At 40.8% G+C, this 17,371-nt stretch overlaps 1 pseudogene; it reads right to left on the reverse strand.

Annotated features, from left to right (window-relative positions):
- Positions 1-10,330: 10,330 nt before the first annotated feature.
- On the reverse strand, positions 10,331-12,070 carry LOC103272089 (annotated as a pseudogene).
- Positions 12,071-17,371: the final 5,301 nt, after the last annotated feature.

The following is a 17,371-nucleotide window of genomic DNA, read 5'->3' on the forward strand; positions in this document are numbered from 1 at the left end:
TACCAGGAGGCCAGTTCATAAGGTGAATAATAAACAGAACAACTTAAATTGGTGGAGATATCCATTCTAGCTTGTGGGAATCCTAGACTTTCTCACAAAAGCAATTGGCTTGTCCTCCTTCCAACCACCTTCAGCTCCCAAACTACAAATCAAACAAGAAATGAGAAATTTTTAGTTCAAACTCAATGGCAAAAGATTGAAAGGAATTTAGCCACATAATCAAATATTCTCTAACAACAGGTATCTAGTAGTGGATCTCAAATGGTGCTGCACAGTAGAATCACCAGGGGAAGTTTTATAAACCTCATGCACAGGCTGACCCTGCACTAAGAGTTGGGTCTTTGGACAGAATCTCTCAACTTTGACACTACAGACATTCAGAACAAGATAATTCTTTGCTATGGGAACTGTCCTGTGCAGTGTGTGTTGTTGAACAGCATCCCTGGGCTCTACTCATTAGATGCCAGTAACACCAACCAAAAAGACATACCCAAGTGCTTCCTGGGAGGTGGGGTAAATCGCCCAGTTGAGAATCATTGTTCTTGGGAGTGGAACCTAGGCATAATATTTTAAAAACATCTTCTCAGGCAATCCCAATGTGCAGCCAAATTTAAGAACCCATGCTCTGATGGAGTTTCCCTTGAGAAGCGCACACTCGTGGAAAGCCCCAGGAATTTTGGAGAATGTTTTTATAAACTGTGATTTAATATTGTTTCAATAAGAATAAATATATTCTGAGTCAGATGAGCAGACCCTATCCTATCTAGTATGCATCTGTTTCTTTCCCTTGAGGAAGAGTTTGGAAAACAAAGAGGCTGTGAACTACTTGGGACCTTAGCAAAGTCAGTCAAGTTTGTAGCTTACAGCAAGACTTTCCAGTGAACAAAGGAGCCAAACTAATGAAAGATGTAAGCAACACTAGAAGGCCATTGGGTGTATGTTACTGGTGCCAGGATAATATCACCATTGACTGAAGGCCCTCTGTGAACCAAGGTTTTCTGAGAGGGGATCTATTTGCATGTCATCAAATAAGTAGACATATAAGTTAATAATAATATAATAATAAATAGGACTGACTTAAAGAATAAGCATGTTCTTCTGAAACTTTTCAAACATGTTTTTAAACCTAACTATTATGTATAAGCATCTACACATTCTAAGTATGCCCCTCAGTCTCATTGTGGCAGGAATTGTAGATTGACTCAGACAACACCCTTTTCATCCTCTTTCTACTGTGGAAGCAAGAAAGTGTAAAACTTGCCTTCTAGATTCCTCTGTTGTTATGAGTAGCCATGTGACATAATTTTGGCCATCAGTAATGTAAGCTTGCCCAAATAAACACAATCAGAAATGCAAAAGATCAAGTCACAACTGATCCCAAAGAAATAAAAAGATTATTAGAGATTACTATGCACACCTGTATGGAAACAAACTTGAAAACCTAAATGAAATGGAGGACTTTCTGACATCACACAACCTCCCCAGGTTGAAACAAGAAGAAATCGAGACTCTAGTAGACCAATAAAAGCCCAGGAAATCGACTATATCATAAGAAAATTACCTACCAAAAAAAGCCCTGGACTGGATGGATTTCCAGCAGAATTCTACAATACATACAAGGAGGGGCTGATACCAATCCTATTGAAAGTATTCCAGGCAATCGAGAAAGATGGAACTCTCCCCAAATAATTTTATGAAGTTAACATCACATTGATACCCAAACCAGGTAAAGATCCAACAAAGAAAGAGAACTACAGGCCAGTGGCCTTGATGAACATAGATGCTAAAATTCTCAACAAGATTCTTGCAAACCAGATCCAACAACACATCTCAAAAGTCATCCACGTGACCAAGTAGGTTTCATCCCCTGGATGTAGGGCTGGTTCAACATCTGCAAGACCATAAGTGTAATTAAATACATCAACAGACATAAAAACAAAAATCACATGATTATGTCATTATATGTGGGAAAAGCTTTTGATAAAATCCAGCAGTCCTTCTTGATAAAAACCCTCGAACATCTCGGCATAGATGGAATGTACCTCAAAATAGTAAGGGTTATCTATGAGAAACCCATAGCCAACATACTGCTAAACAGACAGAAATTGGAACCATTTCCCCTGAAAACCAGAACAAGACAAGGATGCCCACTCTCACCCCTTCTGTTAACATAACATTGGAAGTCCTAGCTACAGCAATCAGACAAGAGAAGAAAATCTTATCCTAATAGGAAATCCTATCCAAATAGGAAAAAAAGGAAGTTAAGTTATCCCTCTTTGCAGATGACATGATTCTATACCTCAAAAACCCAAGAGAATCTGTCAAAAACCTCTTTGCACTGATGAAGGACTTAGAAAAAAATCTCAGGGTTTAAAATAAATGTGCAAAAAACAGTTGCATTCCTATACACCAACAGTAAACAAACAAAAACCCAAATAAAAAGCACAACCCCATTCACAATAGCCAAAAAAAAAAACAAAGAAAGAAAGACCGTGGCATCTTCCTAACCAGAGAAGTGAAAGAACTTTACAACAAAAACTACAAAACACTGCTCAAAGAAATCAAAGTTGACACAAACAAATGGAAAAATAGTCCATGTTCATGGATTGGAAGAGTCAATATTGTCAAGATGTCCATCCTAGCCAAGGTAATCTACGGATTTAATACAATACATTAAATTACCAGCGTCATTCTTCTCAGACCAGAAGCGACAATACAGGAATTCATATGGAAACATAAATGACCATAAATAGCCAAAACAATCCTCAGCAAAAAACAACAACAACAACCAAAATGGGAGATATCACACTCACAGACTTTTAACTTTATTATAAAACTATAATAATCAAAACAGCCTGGTATTGATACAAGAACAGGCATATAGACCAATGGAACAGGAGATCCTGGAAGCAAAACCTCAATTTCTCAGCTAACTCATCTTCAACAAAGCTTTCACCATCAATCACCAGGGAAAGGAGAACCTATTCAGTAAATGGTGCTGGGAAAACTGGCTGACCACATGCAGAAGATTAAAATGAGGCCCCTACCTATCACCATACACAAAAATCAACTCTAAATGGATCAAAGACCTAAGAAAATGCAGGAGACGCCTTTATGGAACTGGCAACCAATTCCTGATCAAAACCCCAAGTGCCCATGTCATAAGAGATAAGATAGACAGGTGGGAACTCATCAAACTGACAAACTTCTGCAAAGCCAAAGAAACCATCAAGATAGCCAGGTGTGGTAGTGCGCGCCTGTAGTTCCAGTTACTTGGAAGGCTGAGGCTGAAGGATCACCTGAGCCCATCAGGTCGAGGCTGCGGTGGCCGGGAGTGTGCCACTGCACTCCAGTCTGGGCGACAGAGTGAGACTCCAACTCAAAAAAAAGAGAGAAACCATCAAGAAAGCGGAGAGACAGTTCACAGACTGGGAAAAAATATTTGCCAACTATATATCTGACAAAGGCCTAACATCTAGAATCTATAAGGAACTTAAATGTGCCATAAAGAAAAAAACCAAACAGCCCCATTACAAAGTGGCCAAAAGATGTGACTAGACACTTCTAAAAAGAAGACATATGAGCAGCCAACAGATACATGAAAAAATGCTCAGTCTCACTAGTCATCAAATAATGCAAATTAAAACCACACTGAGATACCACTTAACTCCAGTCAGGTTGGCCATCATCAATAATTCAGAAAACAACAGATGCTGGAGAGGATGCAAGGAAAAGGGAGCACTTCTACACTGTTGGTAAACTAGTACAACCTCTGTGGAAAACAGTTTGGCGATTCCTGAAAAATCTAAAAATCAACCTTCCATATGACCCGGCAATCCCCATTCTGGAAACAAAACTGGAAGAGCTCAAATCACTCTATGAAAAAGATACCTGCACACCCATGTTTATTGGAGTATTATTCACAATAGCAAAAACATGGAACCAACCATGCTGCCCATTGACCCATTGAAAGAGGACTGGATTTTAAAAAGTGGTACATATACATGATGGAATATTACGCAGCAATAAAGAAGGACAAACATATGAACTTTGCAGCAATTTGGGTGGTCTTAGAGTCTATAATACTGAGTGATCTATCACAGAAACAAAGAACTAAGTACCGCATGTTCTTACTTATAAGCGGACCTTGAACAATTATAATAATACTATATGAAAGGGATTGGCAGTAGTGGGAAACTCCCAGGGGGGACACACCTTATCAAGAAAGGTACCTGCATAATGAACATTTGTATACCTAATCCCAAATTGTACCCCACATCTTTCAAATAAAAATAATAATAATGTAAGCTTTTGTGAGAACAAAGTTTTTTGTATTAAATTGTACACTGTAGGCCAGGCATGGTAACTCATGCCTGTAAGCTCAGCACTTTGGGAGGCTGAGGTGAAAGGATTGCCTGAGTCCAAGGGTTTGAGATCGGCCTGGGCAACTTGGCAAGACCTCATCTCTACAATAAATAAAAAAATTAGCCGAGCATGGTGGCACGCGTTTGTAGTTCCAGCTACTTGGAAGGTTGAGATGAAAGGATCGCCTGAGCCTAGCAGGTCTAGGCTGCAGTGGCCGTGAGTGTGCCACTGCACTCCAGCCTGGGCAACAGAGTGAGACTCTGACTCAAAACAACAACAACAACAACAACAAAAAAGAAAAAATTATACACTGTAAACATGTCCAGTCAATTGCACTTTAACTTAAAATCAATAATGTAAAAAAGTTAAAAAATAATTGTTAAGAAAATTAAAAGACAAATTACAAATTGCAAGAAAAAAATTTTCTTGGCCCTGAAGGAAGTTAAGGTGAAGATCCTGAGCTGAGGCGCTATGACCCAGTTCTTACCTATCAGATAAATTGCAGAGCTAGCTGAAATTTATCCCACTGACACTAGATGTCACCATTGTGCTATGTAAATATAGCTGCCACTTAGGCATGCTATTTAATATTCAGGATAGACTCTTCAAGTGGTTGAAAATTAATTCCCCCCCTTTTGATGCTAGAATATGGTCTGATTCAACAATGACAACACTAATAGTGACCATAGAAGTTTTCCCAAAAGGACAAGAAATAAGACAACTCTGCCCAGTATGAGACCACCTCAGCTTATATTATTAAAGATACTAAATATTTGGAAAAGATTCAAGATACACTGGAAAAGACCCAAAATCAAATGTTTAGGATGAAGTAGGACACAACATTATAAATCACAAACTAGATGCAAACTTTAAATCTACTCCTGGAGAAGATAAAAGGGAAAGACCTCAGGAATGAACAAAGAGCTCAAGAGAAAAGTTTCTCAGAACGCCACCAAAGACAAATCCGAAAAGCTAATTACTACTTCCAGGTAACAGGTGTGGAGGGAGAAATACATTTAAATGACATGTTAAATATTTGAATGAAGTTGCTGAAAAGCTTGAACAGAAACATAATAAGCTTGATGAATTAGAGAGCTTTGTGCAGAGTAAAAAGGGGGACAAAGGCTGGAAACATCATCTTTAGAAAATGAGCCAATACAACCCATAATGGATCCTACATATACTAACTCTACAGGTACTACCAGCATCTTCAAAGAGGCTTGCAGTTGGTGATTTATCTCCAGCATCCAAATCTTCACAAGATGGAAATTTTCCACAAGATGGGAGAATGAAAAAGAAATGTAAAAGTACAGATTAGAAAAAATTTGAAAATCTAAAGGAAGAAGCAAACATTTGTATCAGAACAAATAACTAAAAACCAAGGTGGCATTTTGATCTGAAAGTTGTAGGACATTTATTCAATTCCTATGTTTGAGTGCCACCTTAGTACAGGAAAAGGATGTTCTCTGTAAGTAAGTCAAATCCTGAGGATAAATTATTTCAAATGATCACCTTGAAGTTGGAAGAAAACCATTTGGTAAGTTTCTATTCTAATACGCTTAGGTTTGCTTCCAGTGCTGAAGGCCTAATCTAAGATTTTCAACTCTAACGTTTTACTAGAGATTTTTATGAGTATAAATAGAAGAAAAAATAATTCCTTTAGTACTGTCTGATTTTGTTTACATTTAAGCCTCTGACTAATGTGAGAATTTACTTTGCTGTTAATGTCTTAGTTTTTAATAAATTTCTGTAATTTTATAAAATTTACAGTTATCCTCCAAATTTGGAAGTTACTTTTGCAACTCAGAATGTTATTTCCCAGTGAAATAGCATCTTAAGTGGTAGTTGTGTCCACACCTGATAAGTAAAAATCATTTTTTTCATAATGGAGCAATTTTGCTATACATATATATGCAAAAATAAGCATAACAAAAAAATTATATTACCAAATTCCAAATGAATACAGTTTCTTCCATTATGTCTCTTTTTTTAAGACAGCAAGTACAACAAAAGAAAAATTGATTACAGTACAATGCTAGTTCTATAAAAGTAGATTTTTTTTTCTATTTTATACATTGCTTTATCCCTAGGACAGTACCTGGTGCATAGTAGAACCTCAATAAATACTTGCCAAGTAAATATCCATTGAAGAATTAGGAGTTTATTGAAGATGTTAGTGGAGGAAGCCTTCTGGGTATGTTTAAGAGCTTTGAAAATTGATGTCCTAAACGTTTGTCATTAAAAACAAAATATAGGGATAGCCAAAGTTTGGTTAATGATACAAAAATAGAGCTAGATAGGAGAAATAAGTTCTATAGCATGTTAGAGTGTCTATAATTCATAGTAATTTATTGTATATTTAAATATCTCAAAGAGCAGATCTTCAATGTTCCCAGCACAAAGAAACAATAAATGTTTGAGGTGATGGATATGCTAATTACCTTGATTTGATCATTACACATTGTATACATGTAGTGAAATATTATACAATACCCCATAAATATGGATAAGGATTATATGTTAATTAAAACTAATAGTAAAACAATAAGGATTTCCATGCCACATTCAAGTCTTATCTCTAGTTTTTCTTCATGATTACCCATTACCAACATCTGTTTTTCCCCCCAATGCATTTAATGAAGAGGCAGAGAAGGAGACTGAATTTTCTGAGAATATTGCATAAATATTGAAAAAGAAAAAAAAAAGGAGAATGGCTGGGCTCGGTGGCTCAGCCTGTAATCCCGCGCCTTTGGGAGGCTGAGATGAGTGGATTGCCTGAGCCTGCGGGTTCGAGACCCGTCTGGGCAGTGAGACCTCATCTCTACAATAAATCAAAAAATCAGCCAGGCGTTAGTAACGCATGCCTGTAATTCCGGCTACTTGGAAGGCTGAGGCGGAAGGATAGCCAGAGCCCAGCGGGTCGAGGTTGCGGTGGCCGGGAGCGGCCACTGCACTCCAGTCTGGGCGACAGAGTGAAACTCCAACTCAAAAAAAAAAAAGAGAATGATGCTTAATAAAGAGTGTGTGATGAGCCCCTAGAATTGAACTTGAATAAAATAAAAGCAAGCCTCTAAACCAAATTATCATCTTATGCTAAGCATGGTGAAGAATAAAGGGGAAATGTTAAACGACAATGCAACCAAATCCAGAATGGGAGAAATTCTGTTGGACAAATAGCCCAGTGTCCTCAAAGAGCAAATGGCATTTTAAAATGGAGAAATTGTTGTAAACTCTTAGGAGACTTAAGGAACATATCGCTTTGTGAGGACTTTGTTTAGATAATGATAAGAATAAATCACCTGTAAAAAGACATTTTTGAGACAACCAGAGAAAACTGAATATGGCTAACTATTATGGGATATTAAGAATTGTTATTATTGATAATACAGTTGTGTTACCTTTTTAAAAAGTATCTCTTAGAGAAACACATTGAAGTATTGATAAGAGAAATTATGTGATGTCTGAAATTTACTTAAGTACTCCAACAAAACAAATAAACAACAACAACAAAAGTGTATGTGTTCATGTGTATGCGTTTGTAGGAGCAAATGCAATGAAAAGGGGTCATTGCTGAAGCTGGTGATGATGGATAGGTCCAAGGGTTCATTATACTATTTTCTTTACTGGGTAACTTTTGCAAATCTGAAAGACAAAGTTATATATATTAAAAACTTTTAAGTTACTTATTTATAACGTGGGTGTATGTATATTTGTGGGAAAGTTACTTCAGAGCTTTCAGTCAAATAACAGGCAGAAGTAGCGTGAGAAATGCAGGCTGATTATTGTGTCTCCCAGAATTCTCCACTAGATGGTGCTGTCATAGCCCTTATTTTTATTACTATTTCCTCTCCTTAAAAAAAAAAAAAAAAAATTAAAGCCCTGCTCCATTTGACACAGCTGAACTCTCATTCCATAAAACTCTACCTCTGTGTCTTCCAAGAGTCTACTTTCTTCTGGTTCTCTGTGTACTTCTCTGATCTTGAGCCTATTTCACGAACGGGTTCCTCTTTCTTTTTCCTCTTAAAATGTCATTATTTCCTAGGGTTTCCTCCCTAAACCACTGCTTTTTGCAGTGGTGCTCAAGCACTAATGTGTGTCTAATCACCCAAGGGACATGGGAAGAATACAGAAGCCTAGGTCCCTAATCTAAATAAAAGCCTGGGACTTTAAGCTCTCTATTGGCTTTGTGTGATCCCATCTGGTCTTACCATTTTATCCACCCATATCACTATCTCTGCCCTGCACGTTCTCCTGAGCTTCAGATGACATGTCTAACTGGATGTGTTTCCATGCACAGACACCAAACTCATTGTTGCTTTTCCATCTCTCCCTCTGAATTCCCACCGCCTACCTAGTCACCCAAGGGAAAACCCAGGATAATTTTAGACCTCCTTCTCTGCATCACCAAATAATGAAAGTTATAATTCTCATAGGGACTCACATTTATTGAGTGCTATATAGAACAAGTGGAACTCTCACATGCTGCTGGCAAACGGTAGCAGCATGTGAGAGTACCACTTGTTCTACATAGCACTCAATAAATGTGAATCATTATGGTATAAGCACATTGAAAAAACTGCATTTGGCACAGGGGCACAGATATATTTTTTTAAAGTAATACATAGGTGCTTTTATTACTAAATACCATGTGAGTATACAAAATGCATAAATGAAGAACAGCTTAAAAAATAGTCCCAAGACAGTAGTGGGAAACTGCCAGTAGGGGAGGTGGGGAAGCAGGATTGACAGTAGTGGGAATCTGCCTGGGGAAGGGAAGGCACACCTCATCAACAAGGGTACCTGCATAATGGACATTTGTATACCTAACCCTGAATTGTGCCCCACATCTTTAAAATAAAAAAAGTTAAAAGGAGAAAAAATAGTTCAAGAAATGTGAAATACACATTTTTTGAAATGATAAAAACGTATCCATAAAAAATATAAAATGGGCTGGGCTTAGTGGCTCAGCCTGTAATCGCAGCACTTTGGGAGACCAAGGTGAGTGGATTACCTGAGACTGAGGGTTCGAGACTAGCGTGGGCAACTTGGTGAGACCTCATCTCTACAATAAATCAAAAATTAGCTGGGCATGGTAGCGCGTGCCTGTAATTCTGGTTACTTGGAAGGCTGAGGTGGAAGGGTCTCCTGAGCCCAGCAGGCCGATGCTGGGGTGACCGTAAGCATGCCACTGCACTCCAGCCTGGGTGATGGAGTGAGACTCCAACTTAAAATATATATATACATATATATATATAATGTTGCATATATATATATACCATATATATATATATAAAAACATAAGTGAAAATTGTAAATAAAAAATGTATACAACAGTGAGTGGCAAGGTGGTAGTTCTACATAGTGGTCACTTGTTCCAGTCAATCATTTGTGTTATTTACATGGTGCATTGGGGGTATCTGAGAAAGAGACTGCTTCCACTGTCATGTCTTTTAAAAGTCATTTGCACTGAAAATCAAATTTTCAAGTTAACTGACCAAAGGATATAAAGTCATTGGTTTGAAGTTGAAGGAAGATGGCACATGGGGCTGGAACAGAGTCTGGTCAGCTGGTGACATGTTGTAGGAGGGAGGGGGTGCCTCCACCGTCTGAAGGGCAGTCTTCAGGAACACCCCTGCTGGGGAGGGTCTTTGGAGGAGGAAACAGTCTACTGGTTACGTGGTCACCACAACAGCATTGTTTCTGGGTGAACGGAGAGGCACTGGCAAGAAGTTCAGTGAGTAGATTCAAGCATGCCATGGGGGGCGGGGTTCAGACTAGGAGACTGCCAAGGACTCTTCCTGGCCCTGACATCTGTGAGCTGTGACTCAAGGGCCTCTTCCCTCAGGGAGGGTGTTCAAGTAACAACACTGAGGCACCTGGAAAGGTTGTGTATGGCATGGGTCGCATACCCACCAGCCCTTTGCTGGGAGCATACACCAAGGGCTGAGGGCTTGGATGCTTGGGTCTACAGCTCCTTAAGGGTGATCTGGATATTGCCATCCAGCTCCCCTATGTCCAGGAGGAAGGCAACGTGGTTTCTGTAATGTTGGATGATGTTGTTGTCTCTGTTGACTAAGATTCTCTGCTTGCATTTCTTGTAGACTTTGTAAATGTTTTTCTCAGGGAAGCCATACTTCTTAGAGATCACATTCCTCAGCCCCTTCAGGTCTGGGGTCTTCAGCATGAAGGCATCGAATACCTTCTCAGTCTCTCTCTACACATATAGCGGTACTCTCTGAAGGTCATCTTCTTTGGCATGTTTGAATAGCAGAGACTCAAACTCCTCAGTAAAGGATGAGCAGGTGTGCTTCAGAGACAGCCTGTTGGAGCCACTGGTTCCTGCTGAGGGACTTCCCCTCCAGAGCACTACAGGTTGGAGAAGTGCACGTTGGGGATGAACAGCACTGGCGAGGTCTCCAGGTCAGCCTCTCGCCACAGGTAGGCGGTCTCATTGCCCCCGAAGCCCAAGGACAGCAGGTAGCCCTTGATGCCACTGTTGCTGGAGTCAGGGCACTTGACCTTCCTCCGGAACTGCTTCCTTTCGTCATCCTGCATCTTCCCCTCAGCTCCCTTGTCACAGAAGACCTTGATCTACCAGATGGTGCAATGTACCAGGTGTTCAGTGCCTGAACCACAGTCATAGGTGTCAATTTTCAGGTTCAAGGGGATACCCTTTACCCCCTTCTGCGAGAAGTCTGTGCTTAGGCAGTTGATGCCAATGAACACCTTGGCCTCCTCATTCACATTGCACATGAAGGACAACGCATTATAGGCCACCTCCTCGGTGTGCTGCACTGTGTTGAAGTTTTCTTTGCAATTAGCCATGTCAATGACCCGCTGCTTGGCGGTGGGCTGTCAGGAGTGCCAGTGTGTCCAGAACCACAGCTGCTCTACTGGGGCCTTGTCATTGTCGAAGACAATCATCATCATGCTCTTGACTTTGAAGAGCAAGGCAAGGCCTTTGCCATCTGCTGGGGTCTGCAGGGTGACAGGGTAGAACTAGCCCTTGTTGAGATAGGTCATGGGCAACTTACCTGACTTGATGTGGATGGCTCCGGGGGAGCCCAGGGTATATTCAAAGTCACTTTTGAGACTAGCATAGTTGTCTGGATATGGTGGTTCCGGGGATGTTTTCAGGATATCTGGGAAGAGCAATGACTCCTGTGGGTCATCTTTGAAGGTGCTGTCTGGCTGCCAGCATTGTATGGGTGGCACCCCAAGAATGCTCTCAAGCAAGTAGTTGAGGGAGCTGTTATCATACATATCACTGATGGTGACAGGTAGCTGCCCACAGAGCCAGCCTCTAGTTTTCTGGGGCCTGAGGGGAGGGGAGCTGCCTTGCTAGGGGTGGGCATGGCCCCTTCCAAGCTCATCAGGTTGTTCTTCTAAAGCAGATCTGGAGTTTACTCCGGGGTTCCAGACATGTTCTCTGGGGTTCCAGATATATTCTCTGTCAGGAACTTCATGAGGTATGTGGGGCCTTCCAGGGGGCGAGGTTCATCTCATATTCCATGCCATGGTAGTACCATGTAGTAATCGTAGAGGAAGCACAAGGCTGCAACGCTGTCATCATCCCCACTGACTCTCATCATGGCCTTCATGGCGGCTGTCAAGGGTTTTATAGGTATGTCTTCCAGGCCTCATCCTCATTAGTGTAAGAGAACTTCTGGAAGGTGACTGGGTTATTCTTTAGCAGCTGCACAGACCTGAAATGTGTGCTGAGTCTTCTAATGGTCGAAACCCTCCTCTCCAGCCCAACTGGAGGGGGGGCAGGTGTGGGTGTGCTGACATGCTGGGCACACAGTAGGGGTACACTGAAGGAACTGGAAGGCACCAGCGGTTCTGGCTTTTGGGGGCCCATGGCGCCATCACCTCTCAGGGGGCCCGGTGGCAAGCAGCATGCAGACGCCAGCTGTTTTCCCACCGAGGTCCAGAGATTTAAGAGACAGATCACCAAATGCAGTATGAAGGCCTTGGTTGGATCATGATTAGAACAAGCCACCTGTAAAAAGACATTTTTGAGACAACCAGGGAACACTGACTATGACTGGGTATTAGGAAATATTAAGAATTGTTATATTCTTCCCTGGTTTTTATGTTTCTTTTAGTAAAATGTATGGTTTTCATTTTTTGTTTAATATCACATCCATCATTTTGTTTAATAAACTATCCATCATTTGAAAAAAAAAGGAATTGTTAGTAATGGTAATATAGTTGTGTTATCATTTTGCTTATACCACTTGATCTGGTGGCAGTATCAACTAGGACTAAATATATGGTATCCAGTGATTCAGTAAATCTGCTCCTGGATTGAAGAGATATGAGAACTTACGTTCGCCAATAGACGTGTGTAGAAATTTTTATGGCAGTGTGTAGAAATTTTTATAGCACTCATAAAAGTCAAAAAGAAAAAATAACTTAAGTGTTATCATGGTAGTGTTTTTTAAAAAAATTTTTAAATGTGGTTTATTCACTGACCAGGAGTAGTGGCTCACACCTATAATTTCAGCACTTTGGGAGGCCGAACCAGGAGGATTGCTTGAGTCCAGCAGTTCAAGACCAGCCTGAGACCTTGTCTCTACAAAAAATGAAAAAATTAGCTGGGTGTGGTGGTGTATGCCTGTAGTCTCAGCTACTTGGAAAGCTGAGGTGAGAGGATCACCTAAACCTGGGAGGTTGAGGATGTGGTGAGTCATGATCATTCCACTGCACTCCAGCCTGGGTGACAGAGTGAGATCCCCAACTTAAATAAAATGTGGTTTATTCAAACAACAGACTATTATACAAAGATTTTAAAAAATGAATGAACTACTGTTATATCCAAAAAATGAATCTCATAGAGATACTGCATGAAAGAAACCAGCTACATACTATATTATTCCATTTATATGAAGTTTGAAAACAGATCAGGTTGGGCACGGTGGCTCAAGCCTGTAAGCCCAGCACTTTGAGAGGCTGAGATGAGAGGACTGCCTGGGTCCAGGGGTTTGAGAACAGCCTGGGAAAATTGGTGAGACCTCATATCTACAATTTAAAAAAAATTAGCAGGGCATGGTGGGGTGCACCTGTAGTTCCAGCCACATGGAAGGCTGAAGTGGAAGGATCACCTGAGCCCAGCAGGCCAAGGCTGTGGTGGTCGTGAGCATGCCATTGCACTCCAGCCTGGGCGACAGAGTGAGACTCCGACTCAAAAAACAAACAAACAAACAAGCAAAAACAGGCCAAACTAATCCAAAGTGATAGAAATCAGAATAGTGATTATATAGAAGCAGCCATTAAATAGGGGCGGGTACAAGAGAGGTTGCTGAGGTGTTAGAAACATTTCATATCTTGATCTGTTTGGAGTTACATATAAATATTCATCAAGCTGTACCTTTAAGATATGAGCTCCTTATTGCATTTAAATTATACCTCAGTTAGATGTGGTGGCATGTACCTGTAGTTCCAGCTACATGGGAGACTGAAGCTGGGGAATTGCTTGAGCCTGAGAATTTGAGTCCAGCCTGGGCAACATAGCAAGATACCATCTCTAAAAACATTAAAAAATTATACTCCAATAAAAAGGAAAAAATATTAAGTAGGAATGCAGTGAATTTTTGCAATAAGTCAGACACCAAAATGAGTGCTTTTCATGTGTTGTTTGATAGTCTCAACAACCTACAAAGTAGGTACTAATATTGTAGCCATTTTACAGGTGAGGAAATTCAAGGCACAGAGAATTTAAGTAAATTGCCCCAAATCACAAAATTAGAACACGGAGACCTGGAAACATCAGCCCATCTTCACATATTTCAACTTCTTCACTATCAGACATATGAATGCACATCCAAGGCAATGACAGAGTGATTCTGAGTGTGCTCACTGAAGCCAAGGCTACCATAGCTTGAATTCTGGTTTGGCCACATAGGCCCTGGACATGACATTGGGCAAGCAAATTAATCTTTCTGTGTTCAGTTTTCTTATCTGTAAAATGAAAATGATAATGCCAATTTATATGGTTCTTTGGGTCTTATTTCAGAAGTTGATGATTTTATTTCCTGTAGTTACTGTTGCTCTTCTTTCTTTCTCTTACTGAAGAGGCTGAGGTCAAAGAGCTTGTGTCTATGGTGTGACAGCATAGAAAGGCATACTGAGACCTGAAGTACCATCTTCAGTAAGTCAGTTTGGTGCAAAGATTGTAGGGCTTATAACTGGAAATCAGTTTTAAGTATTGACTTTGCTACCTACTATTTTCTGTGGCCTTATTGAAACTCTCCAAGTCTTGATTTGCTCTTGATCATGAATCTTTCTACTCTAAATGCCTATGTTATCTGTCCCTCTCTCCCATATAGTATAGGAATATAGTAAGTCATATCCAACTCTTTATTTATCCAAAAGTACTTATTGATCATGAACTGTATTATAGACATTATTCTAGAAACAAGGGATACAGTAATGGACACAACAAAAAAGTCTCTTCCTTGAGAAATTTTCATTCTGCAGAAAGCCCAAAGACTTGGGTTATGGTGTCTCTACCTGGACTAATGTTGCTGAAGTCCCAACTGAACACCAAGTCCAGTTAGTAAAACTGGAAGTTCTCAAATCATGATGTGCTTGATGTTTGCACCATAATCTCCCAAAAAACCAGCCCTGCACTGCCACCAAGTTTTGCTTGTACCACCTGGCCATAAGTGAGTATGTGTGCCTGAGCCCACTGAGGTATACAACCATTTTCAAAGTTTCTAATAAAGAGGTTGAGCATTGGGTTACTATTCAGTCTCAGTCCATAAGCTATTAATAATAGCTAATATTTATTGAGTATATACTGTTCCAGAAACTGTGCAAAGTGATTTATATGTATTAACTCATCTAATCTGCCCCCAAATCCCAGGGATACTCTTATCCCAATTTTACAGATAAAAGGAGACACTTAATGGTTAAATAACTTACCAAAGGTCACAGAGTGGTCCCCTAACCTTTGATCCAAAGTAGTATGTTGCCAGGCTGTGCTCTTTACCACTATGTCATACTGTTGTAAAGGAGAAGGACCTGGTGAGCTCTAAGTCTCCTACTTGTTTTGTAACACTGTGACAGTGACCACAAAGGTTTTGATACTCTAGCTACTCTTGCCCCCTAGCCAGAGTTCTCTTTCGTGGACCCAGAAAGACACAGGCATCAACACCAGAGAGCTGACCAAGCACGGGATGGTGTGTTCCCTGTGCTTTTGGCATTTTCTTTATAAAAGCAATCATTTGGCGGGGTGGGAGGACAAAGACAAGGCTTTGAAAGCCCTTGAATGTTGATTTGGAATTTAGGGGTAGTGGCAAACCATTGGAGGTCACAGCGCAGAGAATGACACATTGAATGGTATTATCTAACTGGCTCATTTTACTCAAAACAGACACTCAGGCAGACAAGGACCTTCCTAAAGGACAGTAAGTGGTAGAGATAATGGAAAGAAGCTGAATCAGTGAGGAGTGGCCCAGAATTCGGAGAAACCAGTAAGAAGGCATCCAGGAAACGACCGCAACACGTGGGCCGGTGGTGGTGAGGACGGGTTTATCAAGAATTCCTTCCTGACATGTCAACTGTTCCCGGGCAGAAGAGACTCATTTTTCGTCCCACCCAAATAGAGAATGATCAGGAGTGAGGCTCCTGAGGAGAAAAAAAGGTGCGTATAAGAAGGAGAAGGGGATGCTTTCCAAAGATGCAGGATCGGAAACACTGAGACGCCAACAAATTGCTCCTTAGAAAAAAAAAAGCAGATGCGCGTCTGACGCACTTCCGGTCGCATAGCGCCGCACACATGTGACGTACTTCCGGAATCGCAGCACCGCCTGCGCGTGACATACTTCTGGCCTCCTCTTTTTGGGGGGTTTGTAGCCAAAGGTCGGAAGAGCCAGGACGTCAAGTTTGGCTGTGCTAGTGTTGGGAGTGCTGGAAGGGCTCAGGGTCGGGCGTCCCTGTGGACCAGTGGCCCCTTTGTATCTGCGCTTGCTTCTTCTAGGAAGCCACACACCTCCAAGCTCCGCCGCTTGATCTGGAGCTGGATAAATAGCCGTCCAGGAATGGGGAGAATGAAGGAAGTGTCTGTAGAGGGCGCTGCACTGGCACCAGAAGCGGGGAGGCGAGGACTCAACCTGATTCCCACCTCCTAAGGAGGTCATCCCCCCTTTTTAAAACGGGGTAACTTCCTAGCCCTGGGAGACTAAACAGGTCCTTGGGCTCTGTCACCGAAGACTGAGGCTTTAATTAAGGCTGTTGCAATGTCCAGTTGCTTTGAAGAGGCTGGTTTGGAAAACTGTTGGAGTATCCCAGTCAGCAATTGGATACAGGAAACCGCATGTAACTCGCAGAAGTTACTTTTCCTGTAGCTTGTAATAATTCCTGAGCTTTAGCAAGAAATATAGGGAGAGCATGTGTTGTATATGAACTATAGGAGAATGATTACAGTAGTGAGATGAGACTTCACCTATATTTAATTTGTTAACAGTAGTTATTTGGGGATTTCTGTTTAGGATGGTTTAACCACGTGGGCATATAGGGTCTTGTTCTCCGTTTAAAAAGCAAGGACTCTCCAAGTATTATAAACAGGAGATCTCCAGTTTGTAAGGGCTATTCTAGGTAAAGGCATTCTCTCTATTCACAGGCGTATTCACACTTGTATTTGTGGAAAGTACCTCAATCTCCACCATGACTTTCTCATTTACTGTATTGATGCTTTTAAGACTACTGTAACTTATTTAAATGTTTTGTGATAAATTTTGGTTTTTCGTTTTTAATGTCTACTTGCATCCTATTTTGTTCCTTTTGCTATATGGGCTCTGCTTTCTTTGGAATCATCCTTTGGTATTTTGGAAGATTTATCTCCTGTTTTCCTGGATTCAAGTGATCCTCTGCCTCAGCATCCCAAGTAGCTGGAACTACAGGCATGTGCTACCAGCTAATTTGTGTGTGTGTGTGTGTGTGTGTGTGTGTGTGTATAACATGTATATATTACATATATATATAGTAGTGGTCTCACTAT

Source organism: Carlito syrichta, unplaced genomic scaffold (assembly GCF_000164805.1).
Source record: "Carlito syrichta isolate Samal-C Ts95f unplaced genomic scaffold, Tarsius_syrichta-2.0.1 Scaffold312120, whole genome shotgun sequence".
NCBI classification, from domain to species: Eukaryota; Metazoa; Chordata; class Mammalia; order Primates; family Tarsiidae; genus Carlito; species Carlito syrichta.